This window comes from Lissotriton vulgaris, unplaced genomic scaffold (genome assembly GCF_964263255.1).
Source record: "Lissotriton vulgaris unplaced genomic scaffold, aLisVul1.2 SCAFFOLD_573, whole genome shotgun sequence".
Classification (NCBI taxonomy): Eukaryota; Metazoa; Chordata; class Amphibia; order Caudata; family Salamandridae; genus Lissotriton; species Lissotriton vulgaris.
The window spans coordinates 941,293-962,344 of NW_028243596.1; the positions used below are offsets into that span (position 1 = coordinate 941,293).

A 21,052-nucleotide genomic window follows, 5' to 3' on the forward strand; every position below is an offset into this window, starting at 1 on the left:
TATCTTTCTATATTTTTTCCTGATGTTATATTTAACTTGTATTGCGTTATTTGTAGAACTTTGCATTATGTTTTATTACCATATTTTCTACAGTTACAAGTGACACATTCATGAAAGTAGTACAATTGCGACATGCATGGAATAAATGTGCATAATCGTAACTAGTGACCTGAGTGGAAGTGTGTGTGACAGTAATCGGCATGACAGCAATGTGTGACCCATCAAAAGGAACAGCACAAGCCTTTGATGTAGTGAGAGGCTTGGCAAGACTGTGCACTAATAGGCATACATGACAGATGTGTGTCCAATAGCAACAAACATGATAAGAATGTGTCCATAGCGACAAAAATATGTACAGTATGTGCAAGCATAACCGAAAGAAATGTGTTATAAAGAGCCTCTGCACACATATGTGCAGTAACAGGCATAGTTGAAACGTTATGGTGGTGCCCTGTTGTATCCGGTATGACTGTAATAAGGACAGACATGAAAAGTACATGTTCAGGTGTGACAGGCATTCAAGGAATGTTATTAACAAGCATAGCATAACAGTTTCTAATAGAAGTAGCAGTGATGACACGAGAGAAAAGGGGACAGGCTTAACATACACTCTATAATAATGGCAGCCAATGTGTATATTAATTGCCAAACATGACAGAAAGGAGTGAAACAGCGACAGACATGGCATAACTATAACGTGTTTTATAGTCACAGGCATGAGAAATCATTGTGCAATAGTGAATGAGACTGTGCACAATAGTAATAGGTGTTACATTAATTTGTGCACTGGTACAAATGTGTCATGAATGTGTCTTATACTGGCACACAGGACAAGAAGGTGTGGAATAGAAACAGAAAGGCAGCCAATGAGAAGCTTTCGGGAATGTGTGCAATAGTGACATGCAACACCAAAATGGGTCCACTGGTGACATACTTGATATACATGCGAGACTAGGGCCATTCATTAAAAGAATTATAAGCATGCCTGAAGCTTGCTCACAAGTACCAGGAATACCTGTGACGTGACCAATAATGACAGGCATGGTGGATAGGAGTACACAGTGACAGCCATTGCAAAAAATGCAGCCAATAGTTAGATATGTATTGTAGTAACATAAACGGCAGATATTAATGCAACACTAATAGTATGCCAGTATGCCGAGTGGTGAAAGACTACAAACAGTGCCCATGGTCACAGAAATGTGCCCATTAATGTTAGGCATGACAGACAGGTATAATAGGACTGCAAGGGAGTGACAGTCACGACAAGACATTGCACATGGAAGGAAAAAGCATGGCAGAAATGTAGCCAAGGAGTACAAACATATGTGCAACAGTTACAAAAATACGTGCATGGGCTCTGCAGCACACAGCAGGTTAGTGCCCGGCTCTGCTCCAAGTTTCTATCGTAGAAACCCGTACTAGGGGCTGCAGGAGCTACTAGGTGCCCAAAGGGGAGAGAGCTCATTTCCCTTACCTGCCTGGGGTGCCTCTTCCTGCACAGTCCCGCGCCGCCTCAGCATGGACGCACGGGCTGCCTGGGAGTCATGAACTGCCCGCTCTGCAGCTCACTACCTCTGGCGAGCATCTGTCCACCCACCCCCTTTCAAATCTGATAAAGCTGTTTAACTGGGCTGACTATCAGTTAGCATACGGCAGCGGGAGCAGGCATTAGGACACTGTAATGTCCTGTAACTACTCTTTTGGTTAAGAGAGAGAGTAACCGTTTAGGTGTAACAGTCACTGGTCCGAAGTATAGGAGGAGGAGGCACTGCACCGATCTGCCCGTGCACAGACTCTGTTTAGAAGTCAGACGTTTCTGTTTGAGGCGCACATACTTTTTTTTATTACAGAGAACATTAGAATGTTGGCGCTAACACTTAAGGAATAATGGTATATTTAATTAACACTGACGTCACACACAGTCACTGACTTACCCGCTCCCGGCGCCCTTCTCCCGCGGTCACAGCAGCAGCTCCAGCCGCCGGCGGCCTCGGCCACCTCAGGGGATCACAGGGGGATTAAGAGACATTGAACATAGGCTGATAGGGGCAGGGATGCCAACACAGACCCAGGGACAGAACGAGACACACCAGGAGGAAGAGACACGGGGAGAATAGATACTGAGATGAAGGGGTACTAAACATAGAAAGGCAGATAACATTAAGCAGATAGGGACAGAGACACGCGAAATCAGGAACACTGTGACAGACAGAACTCGTCTGTCTCCCCGGTGTATAAATTACCGCAGCTGGCTCCACGTCCACGAACATTTCACGCTCAAATGGAAGCCGTGTAAAATGTTATTAATTTCGACTTGAAGCACACTCCATACCCCCGTGCCTTGCCGCCCCTATTAGGGGCTCGTGTTTTATCAAATCTCTAATTAATCTCGCGGACATCGCCAACTTCTCCGCTGGGGGAGGCCCGGCCACAAAGCTCCCTTGAAACCCCCTTTTAATCGCCCAAATTAACTGCAGGAAATTTGCATGTCAAACGGAGAGAGGGAACCGCAGATAAAACGGAGCGCTTTAAAAGCCCCCCTCTCTGCCCCCCTGAAGCAAGCACTTGATTTGATAACTGTCCATTTAATGACTGGGAGACGGGGGACTCTCCCCAGGGCCGGGGGGCTGCCGGGCACGGCCTGGCTCCGACTCCAGGGCTCGGCTCTGAAAGGGCCTGGGGACGGACGCGCCGAGGGTCCCTTTGTGCCCGGCCACTGCTGCATCTGATTCCGGGGGAAAAGGGATCAAAACGGCGAATAATTAGAGGCATGGGAACACGTTTGGGGCAGGAATCTCACTTAGGCAAGGCAGCCTGGAAGAAGGAAAAACAAGAAACGTTTAAAAGAAACGAGTCAGACGAACGGGAGAAGCGTTTCAAACCTGAATCGCGTACCTGATTTGCTTGGCTCAATGGCGTTGCGGGCGGCTTCCCGACGTCCGACAGAATAGGATAATAAAACAAGAAACGTTTAAAAGAAAAAACATGTGAAAGTGGCAACGGGCTGCCTCATGTCCTCTCACGGCCAGACGAGACAAACAATGGCGGACACAAGCCTCCGTTTTTTTCCGGATTTGGGGGTGTGTTCAGTGTTTAAAAGTAGGTGTGGCCAAAAAGTGGAAAGAAGAACACCGAACACACCTCCAAATCCGAAAAGGACGGCTCTCTCTTCCAACGGCTGGCCTCCGTTTAGGAAGCCAGCCAATGGGAGAGAGACAAAAACAGAGGCGGGACAAATCGTACTACTAAGAGTCATTAAATCTCGGTACTTCCGGTTCTGCCTTCGGCAGAACCGGATAGTACCTCGACCTAAAAACGAAGTGCCAGGGCCCTCCTCAGGATCTAACTGCAACTTGCACCACCCATTGCCCCTGCCAGCCTTGTCAATGACAGTACCACCCCAACTACTAACCATCACAATCCTGCAGGTGAGACAGTTCAGACTATTCCAGGCCCCCAAAGCTATGAGAATGACTTGGTCAGCAGGTATTAGTTCTTTTTAAATGTTTATTTAATTAATAAACAACTGTTGTGTGCTCATCTTTAACTTAGACAAACATCGCCACCATGTGGCAGAGTCAGAAGTATCGGTGCTAGCAATTAAGTACTGGTGCTGAGCATCGGAAACCACCACTCAAATTAAACACTGGATGAATGTAAATGTAAATGTTGAGTATTTATTTAGCGCACTTCTTCCCGGAGGCCTCGTAGCGCTGTATTCATACTGCTGTGGAACCCATCCTGGCTTTCCTGTGAAATGTCCACTTCTGGGCACCCCCAAAGGGAAGCTAGGCATCCATAGCGCTGCTGGGGCCGTTGTGGAGATTAAGCAAGCTATTGCCCAGAGTAACAGAGTGGGACCCATGATTAGACTAGGCACCGAGGCGAGAATTATCTGGTCCGGGGAAATTGAGTCCAAGAGCCGGCGAGGCGGGAATTGAACCCTGGTCCCAGGCCAGACCTCTGCATCAGGGTCTGCCGCTCTAACCATAAAGCCACGCTTCTCCATGGAATGGATGATGGAATGGTATTGGCTATAGTGTATCATTGTTTTACCATTCCAAAATGCTAATATGTTGGTTTCGAACATGCCAGCCATCCTAAAACTTTTAAACAGTGATACACTATTCAGCACAATTGTAAGATGGCCACCTGCTGCTATGTTTATTTTTGTTATTTCAAGCATGTGCCCACCCACAGCATGTTTTCTTTTTCCACTTTTATCTTCTTTATTTATCTACCTATTTTGTTGATTTCATGTTTGTGTTTTTTTTGGTTGTGTAAGTGAGTGAATCTAAGGAGGAGCCAGTCGAAGGATTAATGGATGCATGGGTGCAAGAGCGATGTAGACACTCAATAAGTCATGATACATGCAATCAGTAACTGAAAAGGTGCTTTGATTATATATCAGACCTATTGACATTGCCAATACTTAAATATGTTTTTAGCTGTCTTTGTGTGTTCGCACTATATCTTGAGGTTATAGCATTTTATGCCAAAAGTACTTTTTCTCTGCGCCAACAAAAATCATTTTCCTGTGATGATAGCTTTTCTAAGTACATTTGCATGCCAGGAAGCTCCTGTACTTTTGTATTAAAATTATACTTGTAATGTCGAAACTGCACTTTAACCCCAGGGAGCTAGTATACTAGGGGTAACGTAAGCCCTGAAACAGAAATATGTAGTCTGGGAACTGGGAAGGGAGGGGTCAGGTAGAAAATGGTTAGGAGAAATGCCAGACGAGTTGTGCAAGCCTGAGCTCCTGGAAGGAAATTAATAAATAATGTATATAAGCCCCTCAATATCATCTATTCTTTCATAGCAACCACGATTTAATAACTGCCAACAAAGGTGGGTGCCGCACTGTGCTGTTGCATTGATCATTTTGGCTGAACATCGTCCTCTGAAGAGCGTGCCTGCGGGAGCACTCCAACTATGAGATCGGTCCTGGACCAGGGTTCAACTCCCCGCCTCGGCGGGTCTTGGGCTCAAAAATTCCAGGGACTTGATAATTCTCGTTCCGGTGCCTACTCGACTCACGGGTTCACACTCTGCGACTCTGGGCAATAGCTTGCTTAATCTCCACTACGGCCCCTCGCGGCGGGATGCCTGGCTTACCAGGACGGGTTCCCAAGACAAGCGCCTTGATGCCTGCGGGTGATACGTGCGCTATATAAATCGCAATACATTTACATTTACATTTACATTTACCTAGGCAGTGCATGAGCTTTTTCTTTGAGGCATGCTGTTTTCAGGTTTGTACTTCAAGCTCACCCATTTTCCGCCCATCTTTTCAATTGGCTCCTTTTACTGTCCTTTGTAAATGGTGGCTTTTGATTTGTCAATAGCCTTTGTTGTCGCACTTTCTCCTGCTTGCTGTTTCTGGCAGGACATGCTCTCCCCCAATGCTTTTTTTTTTTAACCAGCAGTGCACACCTTGGCTGCAATAATGACAGCCGCGCCTTTCTGCTCGCTGAACTTGGTTGCATGCCTTTTTTTCTATTTTTTTACTGTTGTTACAATCATGGCACCAAAGCTTTAGCCTAACATGTTTAAAGCTAAAGCGGGGCGTTCCGTGATTGTAGGAAAAGTAAATAAATAGAAAAAAAAGCATGCGGTTGCCATTTCTTTTCCATTTGTTTACTTTTGTAGCAATGGCGGCACCCATGCTTTAGCTTGAAACATCTTAAGCTAAATTATGGGTGCCGCAATTGCTTCAAAAGTCAATAAATAGAAAAAAGAAAATGTGGCGGCATGCCTTTTTTTCTATTGCTTTACTTTTTTTTACAATTGCAGCATCCGCGCTTTAGCTTTAAATATCTTAAGCTAAAGCACGGGTGCTGTGATTGCTTCAAAATTCAATAAATAGAAAAAAAAGCATTTGCAATGCAGTAGGTATTGCATTACTGAACGTTTGAGCTGAGCTATTGGGTTGCATTTTTATAAGCAACGCCAATTGCAGGGGGGAGAATAGAAGTTAACAACCTTAAATTGGCCAAGAGATTAATGCTAAGGGAGTGGGACATGTTTCCGAGCATATTTCTACAACTTTTTTTAAAATGCTCTCAGAATAGGATTTGAAGGTGGCATCTATAAATCTATGAGAAAATTACAACTTGAACGAAGTCTGTTAGGAGACAGTGAAGCAACTGCTCATTTCAGTCAACAATCACAAACTGACTAGAATGAAGTGCACATAGTTTCTGGAAAAAATAAAATCTGAGCGAATGGACAATCTTAATTTCCTTCCACTCTCTCTAGAAAGTAAACAAACCCATAAAAATAATGTTATCATAGATGACATGGAAAATGAAAAGAAAAATATAATAATTGCATGTGAAAGTTGAGGAATCCACCACTGCTGAAGATCAAGCATAATTGGCTGGTCCCTACTTACAGAATAGAGTGATCGTGATTTAAATAGGTTGTGACTAGTGAAAGGGCAATGTAGCAACGCCCAAGTGCATTTTTAGCAGCAGTTCTCTTTAAATTATCCATCAGCCCCAATACGCTTTTTTCACTCCCTCTGACAATGGACAAACATTTCTGGCTAACTACTGCGAAAGTATGTGTTTTTGGGGTCATTGATCACTTAAATTGCCCTTTATTATTTGTTCATACTTTTTACCGTGAGGGCCAGGCTGATGAAATGGAAAATGTCTTGTAGGTTGAATTGTATTTAGAAAATTTGCTGGATTTTAGAAGATGACACTACATGTCAGAATGTAAAACATATATCCGAGTGACGTCTTACATGCATGTTTACATTACCACATTGGAGAGAAATCAACTTTTGTGGAACACTGGAACGTCAACTTTCGGTATCAATGACCATCATTTAACAATCCCCATTCATAGCCAGTGAAGGACTAAAATAATATTTGTTGCTAGAAACTCTTTCAAGTCCCACAGATTATTGTAATCTACTTTCCTTACTACCAAACAGTCAGAGCAATTTATAACAGATTCCGTAAAGTTGCATATAATTTTGGGGATGATAAACATATTGCAAGGAATAGTTGTCTAGAACATCTTTAGAGGGTTGACCTCTTAAATGACAGAAAACTGCATCACATAAAAAGATCAACAGCTTTTAACTGGGATAGTCAGTCAAAACATTTTTTTTGTTGGTTTTACTCGATAACTGTACCTTCATCAATCACTTATTTTAAATAATCTAATAAACTTGGTAGACATTAACATCATATAAATCAGTAAGATTTATACAAAAGAATGATTCAAAAATAAGCTTATAACATATTAAAATGGATGATATACTTATTCATCGTAAAACTTGGAGAGTTTGCTTTCCTCCATTTCCAAGCAGCAGATCAGCCTTCCCTTCATACTGACTTCAAGAGAGTTGCTACATTTATGCAGTGGTATCACATTCTATTATCGCATATGTGTCCATTAAGGCGTATTCATCCTCCAGTTAAGATTCAAGAGTTACAGATTTGTCCCTCAAGGTTATATTAAACTTTCCTGTAAAGTTTCAAAACCTTTTTTATAAGATGCGTTGTAAGATGAACGGTCTGCTGTAACGTGTTTGGAACTTTATTTGCTAGACTGCTCCAAATTATTGAATAAATAGAGCTAAGCAAACCACAATAATTTTTTAGTTCACACATTGCGTTTTCAAACTTAAAAGGCAGAGATAGGGCAATCACTTTGATTGTTTTGAACCAGAATCTAACATCCAGCTTCAGTCAATGAGAAGTAATTTGACCCAGAATACGGCTATACCTTCTGTCAAGTTTAATGACTTGCTCCAAATTCTTTCATTATTATTGTGCGTTCAGTTCCTAGCCCAATCGAAGCATGCCCAGTGGCAAGCTTGTACTTTCTTTCTACATAAAGTCACCTTTTGTAAAATATTAACATGGAAAAGCAACCAATAAGTGTAAACTGCATCAAAATGTTAGATGCATCCTTGAAAAAAGGCCGGGTTTCGCCCCGCACACTCTACGGAGTCCGTAGTGCTTTCGGTCCTTGATAACCTCAGGGAGGGAATGGATACCAGCCAACCTCAGGCCCTGGTTCTCCTCGACCTCTCAGCCGCCTTTGACACGGTGGACCATTCCATCTTACTTTCCCGTGTCAGGGCGGCGGGGATGGGGGTACCGCGTTGGTCTGGTTATCCTCCTTCCTGAGGGACCGCACCCAGGCAGTTCGCCTGGGAGACTTCACTGCGGACTTCCGCGACGTTCAGTGCGGGGTTCCCCAAGGTTCCTCCCTTTCTCCCCTCTTATTCAATCTCTATATCTCCCCTCTTATCTTTTCACTGCAACAAATGGAGGTCTCCGTATTTAACTATGCGGACAACCTCCAGCTGGTGTTCAACCTTTCCTCTTCCCCCGACTCTGCCTCCAACTTTCAAACTATCATGATTCACATCCGAGACTGGATGAACCACAACCATCTTAAACTCAACCCAGACAAGACCGAGCTGGTGTTGACGGGTGGTTCATCCAGCCCCTGGTCCCCCATCTTCTGGCCCCTTCCCTTGGTGCCCCACCTGTTCCCTCTACCTCAGTTAAAACTCTAGGCATCAAGCTCAACTCCCAACTCACCCTTCACTCCCAGGTTAGTTCTGTGGTTTCTTCCTCCTTTTTGGCACTGCGCACTATTCGCAAGGTGTCCCGTTTTTTTTCATTTGATGCCCTAAAACTTATCACTCTTGCCATGGTCGTATCCCGCCTGGATTATGGCAACGCCCTATATGCAGGTATTCCTGCATATAGCCTTCGGCGTTTGCAGCAGATCCAAAACCAGACGGCGCGCCTGGTGTTCAAACTCCCAAAATCCTCCCATACCACTCCCCTCCTGAAATCTTTACATTGGCTTCCTGTCTGTGCCCGTGTCCAGTTTAAGCTTGCATCTATCACCTTCCAAGCACGACTGGGCACGGCGCCGGATTTCATCTCCTCGGAGATCATTCCCTATGTTCCATCTAGGGAACGGAGGTCATCTTCCCAATCCCTTCTCACTGTTCCACGGTTTAGAAGAAAGAATTGGGGAGGCTCGAAGTTTGCGACCCTCGCCCCGACCTTTTGGAACTCTTTGCCTGCAGAGCTTCAACCTCATACCTGTTATTCCGGAAACAACTTAAGGCATACCTTTTCGCCAAATCCTTTAATTAATACTTTAGTTTCTCATTTTCCTCCTACCCCGGGTTTTCTGCTCTGACCTCCTTCAGTTTTTAGCGCCAAGAAACCGCTGGTGTACGTGCGCTGTATAAATAATTTTAAATAGAAATATAAATTATCTGTCCTTCATCCAAAAGTATGAAACTTGCTTGCAGCATGATACATGATGTTCTTGGTTTGTGCAAAAATATGTTTAGCCTGATTTAAACTGGATTCACCCAGTGCATTTACTACATTTTTCACGGTGGTCGTGTGTAAAAATTATTTTTTGTGTGACGAGCACAGCCTCTTTGTCCCTCATGTGACAATGGCAGGAGCAGTAAACTAAGACAACCTAATTCATATTACCAAACACGTGGCTAACATACAAACATTACATATATAAGAAGGACAACAAAAACAAATATAATGTGTCTTTCACAGTTTGTGGCCACAGAATGCGTCAACGGCGTTTCAACCGCTGTGTGTAACAGTGCTGTGAATTATCCTGTCTGACCCGTGGACTTATGCTGATTGATTGGGCAAACGCTGGGCCATAATTAAATGCTCCCTATGGACTTCTTGTCGTACTGAAGATACACTCGCATGCAAGCTTATTTATCAGAGCTCGAATTGCGTCATGTGGACTTGTGACTTATTCAACAAATTTTAACGTACTGCACCTGCCGTTCAAAACCTGAATGGTCAGCTTTTAATATTGTTACTGAAAACGCTCAAACCACTGTTTGTCCTGATGATGACCGCATAGTCACCCAGCGGTTGAAACGCCGTCAACGCATTCTGTGGCCACAAACTGTGAAAGACACATTATATTTGTTTTTGTTGTCCTTCTTATATATGTAATGTTTGTATGTTAGCCACGTGTTTGGTAATATGAATTAGGTTGTCTTAGTTTTGCCAACACTTTTTTTATGAGCGATCATTTGATTTGTAATGTGTTTTATTCGAAATTATATGTCTAATAACCTAAGAGTATTTTTTGCAATGGGTTTTGAAATATAGGCTTCTTTCTTCCTTTCTTTTCTTTCACTTGAACGAAATTTTTGTATTAATTTGTAGTTTGCTATTGAAACTGTGTACCTGAACCTTTTGTTATGTGTTACTATTATCTGTCCCTGGTTCAGGGGTTTTGGACAGCCTCTGTCGTTGTTAATGAGGTGCAGTAGTACAGCAGTATTCACTTGCCATGTTGATTTACAATGTGCTTGCATTAATCCACCCCTCCAGATACCATCTCCAAATGGTGGGGTCTTTTGATGGCCCATTAATGAATATACTAGCACAAAGGCTCTTCAAGTGGAAGCTCTGCTAGCATTAGAAAGTTAAGTTCATGCCCGACTCCGTCTAGTTGTGGCATAGTAAAGAAACACGTTTTTCTATGCTGTAATCTGTCTACTAAATTGATGGTCCCTAAGAAAGGCTTTAACCATATTGTGGTTGTAAAATTATTGGACCTTCTTGTACGCTTATATTGTGGGTTGAATCTGACTTACCTTGCCTTTTAAAAGCTGTGCTGCACTGTTTTAATCGAATCTTTTAAGTTGAAATCTACGTTTTTAGGCAAATTGCTTTTTGCATGACTGAGACACTTGGAGATGCCATTTTGGTTAGCGCTTCCGTCTCCTGGGGTAGTCTATAAAATGAGATCTGATGTGCAGATGCGCAGCGGATGCGCCGCTGCCATGCGGATGCGCCGCTGCCATGCCAAAGACAAGCCTGTCTGTACCCATCCGCCTCCGACCTGGCCCAGAGGCTAGGAATCTTACATCTTCTTATGTAAGTAGGATTGTGTATTCCTCTGATCAACTCCTGGCATTGTGGGGATCTGTGAATCTAAATTGCCTCCATTCGCTGTGTCCACTTAAGGGAGCAGTGCCCTGCTGTCAGTGTTCTTTTTCATCTCAACTGTGTACTACCCCTACTCCCTCTTTCAAATCCTCTCTTAAACTATAGAATGTATTTAATCAATTGTAGGTCGATCCCTAAACAAAAACGAGATCTCTTCAGTTTCCTCGAAGGACAACAACCAGATGCGGTGTTTAAAACAGAAACATGGCTATAAGAATGAAGCTTGGCTTCCTTTCCTCTTAGACATTTGCATCCGAACCCAGTGTCGATTCGGACCCTGACTTTGTCCAAACCCTCCCTCCAGTCTGTAACTTCAAACTTAGAGATCGAGAATTCAGAATAGGTAACGGTGTCACTATTATTTTGATGGATGTTTATTTTGAAGGATGTTTATAACCGCTGTATCATAATCGATCCGATAGCCAGCTGCGAAAGCTTGTCGTTTGCCATCTCATTCTCCCTCATTAACACCTTCTCAGGTATCCTCATCTATAGACCTCCGGGCCCCTCTGGCGAATTTCTCCCAGAAGTGACCACCAATGTGGCTAGAACCAGACCCAATTTCTCTCTACTAGGAGACTTCAACATACACCTGGGAGCCCCTGAACCCGCTAGTCTCCTCTCTGCTTCAAGATATGTTAGCATTGAGCTTACACAGAGGGTGGTGGGACCCACATATGACAAAGGGCATTTGCTTAAACCAGTCTTTTGCAGCGATGAACGCCTCAAAGTTCTTTCCCCCGTTCCTGTAATCAGGTCGGACCGCTTTCTAATCCCAGTAACATGGAAGGCGGGTCTTTGTCATGTTACCACAATACAATTATGGAAAGAACCTGCTTGTGGTCCAGACTGTCTTTAGAACATTGGAAAAACTCTCTTATTGGACTCTCACTTGATAATTATTGCCTATGATAATTATTCTCGTTGGATTGCATCCTCTCTGGAACAGGTCATTCCCCAAAGATCTCTTACAAGGCGAGGTAAGGAAAAACATCACCTTGTTATACTTCCAAGTTGTGTGAACTGAAATAAAATTGTAAAAGAACAGGGGAAACATGGAGGAAAGACTATGGGGAATCAAGCAAGCAGAGTTATAGATCTGCTATTAAAATCAATAAAGCAGAAATTGTAAAGGTGCAAAAACTTTACTTTGAAGAAAAATCAACCTGGCAGGTAACTCCCCATGGGAAATTTCTCGCTTTACTTAATACTCCTTCTGCCTGTATTAATTTATCAACGCAACCTGGACGGTGCAATGACTTTAGCCAGTTTTTTCAACAAGAAAATTCAAGACATCTATGATCTATTTCTCTGTGTCACTCTCACCTTATTGTCTGTGTGCGGAGACGTTCACCTGTTCCCCACTGATATCAGACTTATGGATTTTCCTAGCATGGATCTACACAAGCTTTTAGAGAACCTCCACCAAATCGTCAGGCTCTCCCTATGATCCAGCCCCACCACACAGCATAGCTGAGGAAATTGAGGTGCTTTTGAAAGAAGTGCCCCGATTAGGGTCAGTTGGGTCACTCATGACCACTTCTTAGCCTTCCTCACATATGAAGAGCCGGTCAGACAGTAGAGAATACAAACCAAAGGTATTTATTAGAGATGCATACGAGTGGAGTCCGATCTGACCAGCCTCCTTGGATTGCTGCAGAGGTACAGTTCAGGACCGATAATGTCACACCCTTACTGGAAATTTCCAGTTGGTAGCTTACACTGTAAGAGGCGGCCGCTCACTCGCGCTCTGCCGAGTTCCCTCAGCGCCATCCTCACATCCCTGACGAAATTCTGCTGGCTGGTATCGTAGCGCTTTGAGCACTCACAGCACTGCAATTGTCTCATTACCTGCAACGCAGCGCTTTTGCTCCGTGTAACCGCCCGCATAGAAGCTGCATTATTTGCATACCTCTGCTCGCACTGCGCTCGCTTTGCTGAACTTGTAACGTTTTGACTGCTGTTGGTAATCTGTGCCTTTATTTCATAATTTTGTGGCCCCAAGCTCGCCCAGATCGTATTGTCTGCCCCTGCCATTTTGTTTGTTTGTGACTCGGAGCAAGCCCCTCCTCTCCGCCCCGCACCCGCCTCCCCAGCTGCTCCTCCCTTCCTCCGCCCCCCTCCACTCTCCATTTATGTCTGATGTACCCACGCGCAGCGTCCACGCGCTTCGGACACGCCGAAGGTGCGCCAAAGGTAAGCCCGTCTACGCCCGTCCGCGCCTGGACCGCGCCCAGCGCCAGACCCCCTGCCCCTCGCGTTACCTACGATGCCGCCACCCTCCTAGCCCTTAACCCCGGTCGCGCCCCCAACTGCGTCCAAGCCGCTCCTGGACGCACCCATGGACCGTTCTCCTGCTTCTCCTGCAAATTTAGCGGCACCGACAACATCTCCGCTACGACCACACCACAGATTCACGACCCCAACCACCTACAATGCATCCTGCTCAACACCCGCTCGGTCCACAAACACGCCATCGACCTATGGAACCTACTAGACACCATCTCTCCAGACATCGCCTTCCTAACGGAAACATGGATGAACGCCTCTTCCGCCCCTGACATCGCCATCGCTATCCCTGATGACTATAAGATCACACGCAAGGACCGCACCGACCATACAGGAGGAGGAATCGCTATCGTCCATAAGAAATCCATCCGCATCTCTACCAGCTCCGACGCCAACCTCGCTAACTCCGAACACCTTCACTTCCAGATCCACATCGACCCCAAGACAACTCTTAGAGGCACCCTCCTCTACAGACCACCAGGACCCCGCGCAAAATTCAGTGAAGACATCACGGACTTCATCACCCCTCACGCGCTCCCTTCCAAAGACTAAATCCTCCTGGGAGACCTCAACTTCCACCTTGAAAAGACTAACGACCGCAACACCGCCACCCTCTTAGACAACCTCGCCAACCTCTGACTTAAACAACTGGTCACTTCCCCCACCCACATCGCAGGTCACACACTCGACCCCATTTTCACCTCCAGCAACCATGTCTCCTTCAGCCTCACTACGGATCTCATCTGGACTGACCACAGCTGCGTTCACTTCACCTACAACAAGCCGAAACCCATCATCCACCTCCAACCAACTCTACAAAGAAACTGGAACAAAATCACCACGGATCAGATCTCCACATCGCTCCTTCAAACCTCCCCAGCCCTCTCTTCTAACGCCAACGAAGCCGCCTCCAACCTCACCCTTTGGCTATCCAACACCGCCGACACCTTAGCACCACTGAAAAAACGTCAACACAAACTTGGCAACAAGAAGGCCTCATGGTTCAACGACGATCTCAAGAAGTCCAAGAAACTGTGCCGCTCCCTTGAAAAGGCCTGGAAAAAAGACCCATCCACCAGCAACAAGGACGCCTTCAAAAGCTCCACCCGTACATACCACCAACTGATCCGAAAAGCCAAGAAAACAGCATTCAAGGATCGACTTGACAACAACGCCCACAACAGCAAGGAACTTTTCAACATCGTCAAGGAATTTTCCAACCCCTCGGCCAACTCCAACCACATCACCCCCTCTCAAACCCTCTGCGACTCGCTAGCCTCTTTTTTCCACAACAAGATTGCTGACATCCACAACAGCTTTGACAACCAACCCGGAAGCCAACCCACCCTACCATCTGCTGACCATCTTCCCCCCGTAAACACCCTTAACGCCTGGAACCCAATCTCCACGGAGGACACCATCCGCCTGATGAATTCCATCCACTCTGGATCCCCCACAGACCCATGCCCTCACCACATCTTCAACAAAGCAGACTCCGTCATAGCTCCGCACCTCCGAGACGTCATCAACTGCTCCCTCAACTCCGCCACCTTCCCGGAAGACTGGAAACACGCTGAACTCACTGCCCTTCTGAAAAAACCAACAGCAGACCCCACCGAACTCAAAAACTACCGCCCCATCTCGCTTCTTCCATTCCCGGCCAAAGTCATCGAGAAAGCCGTCAACAACCAGCTCGCCACCTTCCTCGAAGCCAACAAATCACTCGACCCCTCACAATCTGGCTTCCGAGCAAAACATAGCACTGAGACCGCCCTCATCGCAGCAACAGATGACATTCGAACCCTACTGGACAATGGAGACACAGTCGCCCTCATCCTCCTCGACCTCTCTGCAGCCTTCGACACAGTCTGCCACAGCACCATTTTACAACGCCTCAGAAACATCGGAATTCAAGGAAAAGCACTGGAATGGATCACCTCGTTCCTCACCGGAAGAACCCAGAGAGTCCGCCTCCCACCATTCAAGTCCGAGGCCTCTGAAATCATCTGCGGCGTACCTCAAGGATCCTCACTCAGTCCCACCCTCTTCAACGTATACATGAGCCCCCTCGCGGCCATCGCACGCCAACACAACCTCAACATCATCTCTTACGCGGATGACACTCAACTAATCCTTTCTCTCACCAAGGACCCCAGCACCGCCAAAACTAACTTACACGAAGGAATGAAAGAAGTCGCCGAATGGATGAAACAAAGCCGTCTGAAACTGAACTCAGACAAAACAGAAGTGCTCATCTTAGGTTCATCCCCCTCTGCATGGGACGACTCCTGGTGGCCGGAAGCCCTCGGAAAAGCACCCATCCCGACAGACCATGCACGGAACCTTGGCGTCATCCTGGATTCTTCACTCTCAATGAACAGACAAGTCAGCGCCGTATCCTCTTCCTGCTTTAACATTCTTCGCATGCTCAGAAAAACATTTCGCTGGATCCCCTCCGAAACAAGGAAAACAGTCACCCACGCTCTAGTCACGAGCCGACTGGACTACGGAAACACCCTCTACGCAGGTACCACCGCTAAACTCCAGAAGAAACTACAACGAATCCAAAACGCCTCAGCCAGGCTCATATTAGACATCCCACGCAACGAACACATCTCTGGTCACCTTAAAGACCTCCACTGGCTACCCGTCAATAAGAGGATCACTTTCCGACTGCTTACCCACGCACACAAATCACTCTACGACATCGGACCAGATTGCCTCAACTCTCGACTGTCCTTCTACACCCCCTCCCGCCAACTTCGCTCTTCCAGCCAAGCCTTCGCCACTGTACCTCGCATCAACAAGACCACCATGGGAGGCAGATCCTTTTCATACTTGGCTGCCAAAACATGGAACTCACTCCCCGCTTACCTTCGCCTCACCCAGAATCACCTAGCGTTCAGAAAGCAGCTTAAAACGTGGATATTTGACAAATAATCCTCCTCCCCTTCCTAAGCGCCTTGAAACCCTCTGGGTATGTAGTGCGCTATACAAATTTTATGACTTATGACTTATGACTTATGACTTATGGGGAATAAAGGGGATATAGAAGGATGGGTCTAGGTCCTGAGACCGGGTACATGCTATCTCTACATCAAGGTCACTCTGCCTGCGCCCGCCGCTCTAAGGGTGGGGGCAGGCCTATCTACAGGAAAAGGTATGCACTAGCAAAGACAGTGTATCATTAGCTCAGCAAGCCTCAGCCTTGGAGAAACAGAAAAAAGTTATTGCAGCTGCTTTCAGCTGAAGTAGACAGAAAATAAGAAAGAAGTTAGTTTTGATCATCGCTCAAAATGGCGGCTGAATAGAAAATGGTGCCGCGAATGCTACCTTAAACTATAAAATGCATAGAGAATTCAGCAAAAAAATACTATTCCAACAATATTCCCTGCTGCGCTTGAAGTGATAAAGCTTTCTCTCACCACTACCGATGTTCCTGTGGCCTGGAAGCACCCCATGGTCAAAGTGTTGTTGAAAAAGCCAAACCTGGATACTCTGACGCTAAGGAACTACCGGCCCATTCCTCTCCTCCCATTGTTTAGCAAGTTATCATAAAAATATGTAAACCAGATTGTCTCATACCATCTAGAATGTCATAACGTACTCCACTCTGCCCAGACGGTACTCAGAGACTGGTGGCATGGAGACTGCTCTTTTAGAAGTGGTTGAAGAATCTAAAAGATTACTTGACCAAGGAGGATTGGCTGCCATCATCTTGCTTGAACTGAGCTTGGAGTTTGACACAGTAAATCACAACACTCTAGTCCAAAGAATAACGAATTTGGAAATCTCAGGGATTGCTCTCACATGGCTTAAATCCTTCCTGGAAGATAGGTCTTTTCAGGTCTTCGAAGACTGTCTTCTCTCTGAAAGCCTGCCACTAAAGTTAGGAGTCCCTCCGGGATCTTACTTGAGCCCCACACTACTTAACGTTTACATGAGGCCTTTGGCAGACACCGTCTTACCATTTGAGATCTTGATAGTCTCCTATGCTGTAGACACACACCTGGTATTCTCTCTAAACCAAGCGGAAGACCTCCCCGACCTTTCTTGGTGCTTTGCCTCAAGAGGATGGCCAAGTCAATGGAACAGTCCTGTCTTAAACTCAATGGAGGCAAAACGCAGCTTATGATCTTGGGCAACAATCCTAAGCCGGGTTGGAAATTGGACTGGCCAGGCTGCTTAGGTCCTCCTCCCCAACCTAAAAACTCCATAAAAAGCCTTGGCATATGGCTAGGTAAGTCCTTTAATTTTGACCATCAGGCAGTGAAGCTTGCTGCCACCTGCTATGATCTTCTTAGAATGCTGCAGAAGATACTTCCTCTCCTCCACTTTACAGCGAGGAGATTGATGGTTCAGGCCCTCATTCTAGCGAGATAAGATTATGGTAACTCCCTTTACCAGGGATCACCAAAGAGAACGATCAGGAAACTTCAGGTGGTTCACATTTGTGCTGCAACATTGTTGCTAAATATCAATCTGCCAGAGAAGCCTTGAATTTCCTGCACTGGATGCCTGTGAATGAGAGAATCCGTTTTAAGTCTCTTGGCATTGCCCACAAGGCTTTGTGGGGCAATGGCCCTGCGATCTTTCAATCCTTGCTTTCTTTATATCTCCCTCAAAGAACATTGCGCTCTTCCACTGCTCATCTAGCTATTATCCCTCGTATTAGGAGGGAAAGAGTCAGAGGAAGATCCTTCTCATACAGGGCCACTTTACTCTGGAATGCCCTCCCCTTGTGCTTGGAAAACTGGTTGCTTCCCTTCAGGAAAGGGCTTAAGACCTGGCTCTTTCAAAATATGATGCAGTAAGAGGATACTTGTCCCATTGAGTATGATGTGCAGTACTTCCAGGGCTGGGATGCCTATGGATAGCCATGCGCTCTATAAGTGCTAATAATAATAATACCATAGTGCCTCCCACCAGAACTCTACTCCTAAAAAGGAGTGAGGTTTACCTCAACACTGCATTCCCAGACCCAGGTTAAGCAACTAGATTTGAAAGCCAGTATAGCAATGCTTAAAGCAATGTAAGAAATTGGGTTACTGGTTGAGGTGGGTAAAACCATACTCCAGCAACAACCACAAACCTTGTCAGGATGAAGTCATAAACCACCCCGAATTAAACTGTACTTAACCTTCTGGTAGCTTGGCACAAATGCAGGCAGGCTTAACATAAGAGGTAATGTGTAAAGTATTAAGGCAGCACTTCAAACAGTAATAAAGTGAAACCCAAAACATGAAAAATCCCACACAATTTAGAAAAATAGAGTAAACTTTAATAAATATTTTAAGACCAAAACAACAAAAATCCAATCGGTACAACCTGAGATTGCAATTTTAAAGCTTTAAGGGAAAATAGTGGCACAAAGCTCCAACTGTGGTTATAGGTTTGTGAAGGACAAGGACAAAATCACAAGTTAAAGCTAACTGCGAAGAAGCGCAGACTGGATACCAAGTTAGGCCAGCTAAACTACATTTCCTTAACTTCTGGTTGCAGAGATCCCTCAACCGCCCAGGCGATGCGAGGTCCTGGAGTGGAGATATGTCACATAGGATGGTTCTGGGAAGCTGTGAGGCTGTGATGTGGAGTCCTGCACCATCGTCGAGGATGCATCAATGAGGGTCTTGCTATGTGAAGACCCTGGTCGAGGATGTTAACCCACCTCCACTGCTGTCCTTTTTATTATTATGCGCTTTATTTTTTTAATATACTGATGAAAATTATGTATGCCATTATGGATTGGTAAATAAAAAAAGAAAAATGGCACCTGCATTATTATCAGTGGCAGCTGCTTGGGATTGGCAGCGAGGGGGGGGGGGGGGAGGCAGGGAATACAAAAGGACAGACAAAAAATAAATAAAAAATATAAAACCTTACTTAGCTGCCGCTGCAGTCGCCGCGTTGCTCCTCTCCCGATCCTCAACTCCAGGGCTGGTGTACACTGCGCAGGCTCCCAAATGCTAATCCTGACGTTGCCCTCATGCTGGAAATACTTTTCCCAGCATGAGTGAAACCCTGGGATTGGTATGAGGGGATTGTTGTGCTGCTCAGAAGGTGCCTGAAAGCCTTTGGCTTTTCTCCACCTGGCTGTACAACACAACCGGGTGGAGAAATGCTACGTGCGCGTGAGGGTTTGGCCGGCCTAAGATGGCCAAACCGTCATGCGCACTTACTAGTACCCATCACCCCTCCTCCCCACAGTTGAACATAGATTGCATGGCCCGTCCTATGACACGGCTCGGCTCTTTTGGCAGCCTGCAGGTAAGAAGGCAAATAACATTATAATACAATGGGTTTATAATTATTTTATTTTCCATCTGTTTAAATCTGCTGCAGCCTAGTGGGATGGCGCTCCTCCGCCGGAGGAGCCCCCTAATTATTTAGTAGACATGTATAGTGACGTGTCCAAATGCTTACTGTATGACGTGAACGGCAACAGGGCCATGTAATTGTGGATTTTGGGGGGTCAATGCTACACAGTATCGGGAAACTGCATTAACAAATGGATACATCTAAAGACATGAGCTATTTTTTGCCTGTGCTTGTTCTGTTCGTCATGAAAAGCGGTTCTGTGCTCAGATCGGCTGAACGGCTTGAGGAAAGTATGCTGCACGGACCCTGAAGGGTGCCTTTGGAAGCTGGCAGAGAAGAAACTGGTGGAAGAAGTACAGTAAAGGATGCTCGCAGATGGAGGAGAGGGAGTCTGCGTGGGAGTTTGGCAGTTTCTGGGCTTGTCCATGATATGCAGCCAAGTGTGATATACTATGAATGCCACAATTTAATTCAACCGATGATTTCACGTGGATCTCCCGCCTTCAGGCGTTCGCTTTAAAACGTTGCAAGAATCCTACAAGCCTCATCAGGGCTAATGCGTCATTATTTCCAAGCAGCCATGCGAACATTCAAAGACCACGTGCCAGGCGACGACGCTGCGCTGTTGAGTGTGTTGCAGGGGAGAAAGTTTATAGAGACTGTTTAAGTTTTGACACTTAAAATAGGCTGTTGTGCTTGAAGCAAGCATGAAAGAAGGAGTAATAGTCAGGGCTCGAGTCGGGGTACCACGCAGGTGGACGGCGTCCCCCCACTTATTTTAGCTCGATAACTGGAGCAAATGGAGTCACACATTCACTCTTTGGCCTCTCTGGGGCGTCACCCCAGAGAGGCCAAAGAGTGAATGTGTGGCTCCATTTGCTAAGGGGTGAGCGAGGGGAGGCAATGAGTCTGATGGTGCAAGCCACCTTTACTCACTTCCTGTCGAGACGTCAGAGTCCCCCCACTTCTTTTTTAGGACTTGTGCCCTGGTAATAGTGCCGTTTTGTGGAGCGCAAGTGATACTTTTTGCATTGTAATTGCATTTATATAGCGCCGCTGACTGATACTGCCGATGCCTCGACGCCCCTTGAGGCGGCAGCGCGCTGCTCTGGAACCTAAGTTTAGTGGTGATTCCGGTGGTTATTTGTTTTTGTTGGCTATTAGCTAGGTCGTGTGCTCTTAAGGAAACCATTCCGTGCATTTCCCGCAGTTCCTTTGTGGTAGATTAAATCACCAGGAGCAAGGTGTGATCATTAGTGCGAGTTCATGCAACTCGTTATTGAGATGCACAGATAAGCCAACTGAGACATTGTTACTATTAGGTTCAAGGATACAATATTGGAGATCGACGAGGGGAGGTGTGGACAATTTGTAAAATACCAAACAAAAAGTAGGCAGCTAGGTATGTGACTTACGTAGGCAACATTCAGAGAGAGTGAGGCATG

At 45.7% G+C, this 21,052-nt stretch overlaps 1 long non-coding RNA gene across 1 annotated transcript in view; it reads left to right on the forward strand.

The window, feature by feature from the left end:
- Positions 1–21,052, forward strand: part of LOC147668297 (uncharacterized) — a 698,487-nt gene that overhangs the window by 652,136 nt on the left and 25,299 nt on the right. The gene's annotated exons all lie outside the window — the stretch shown is intronic.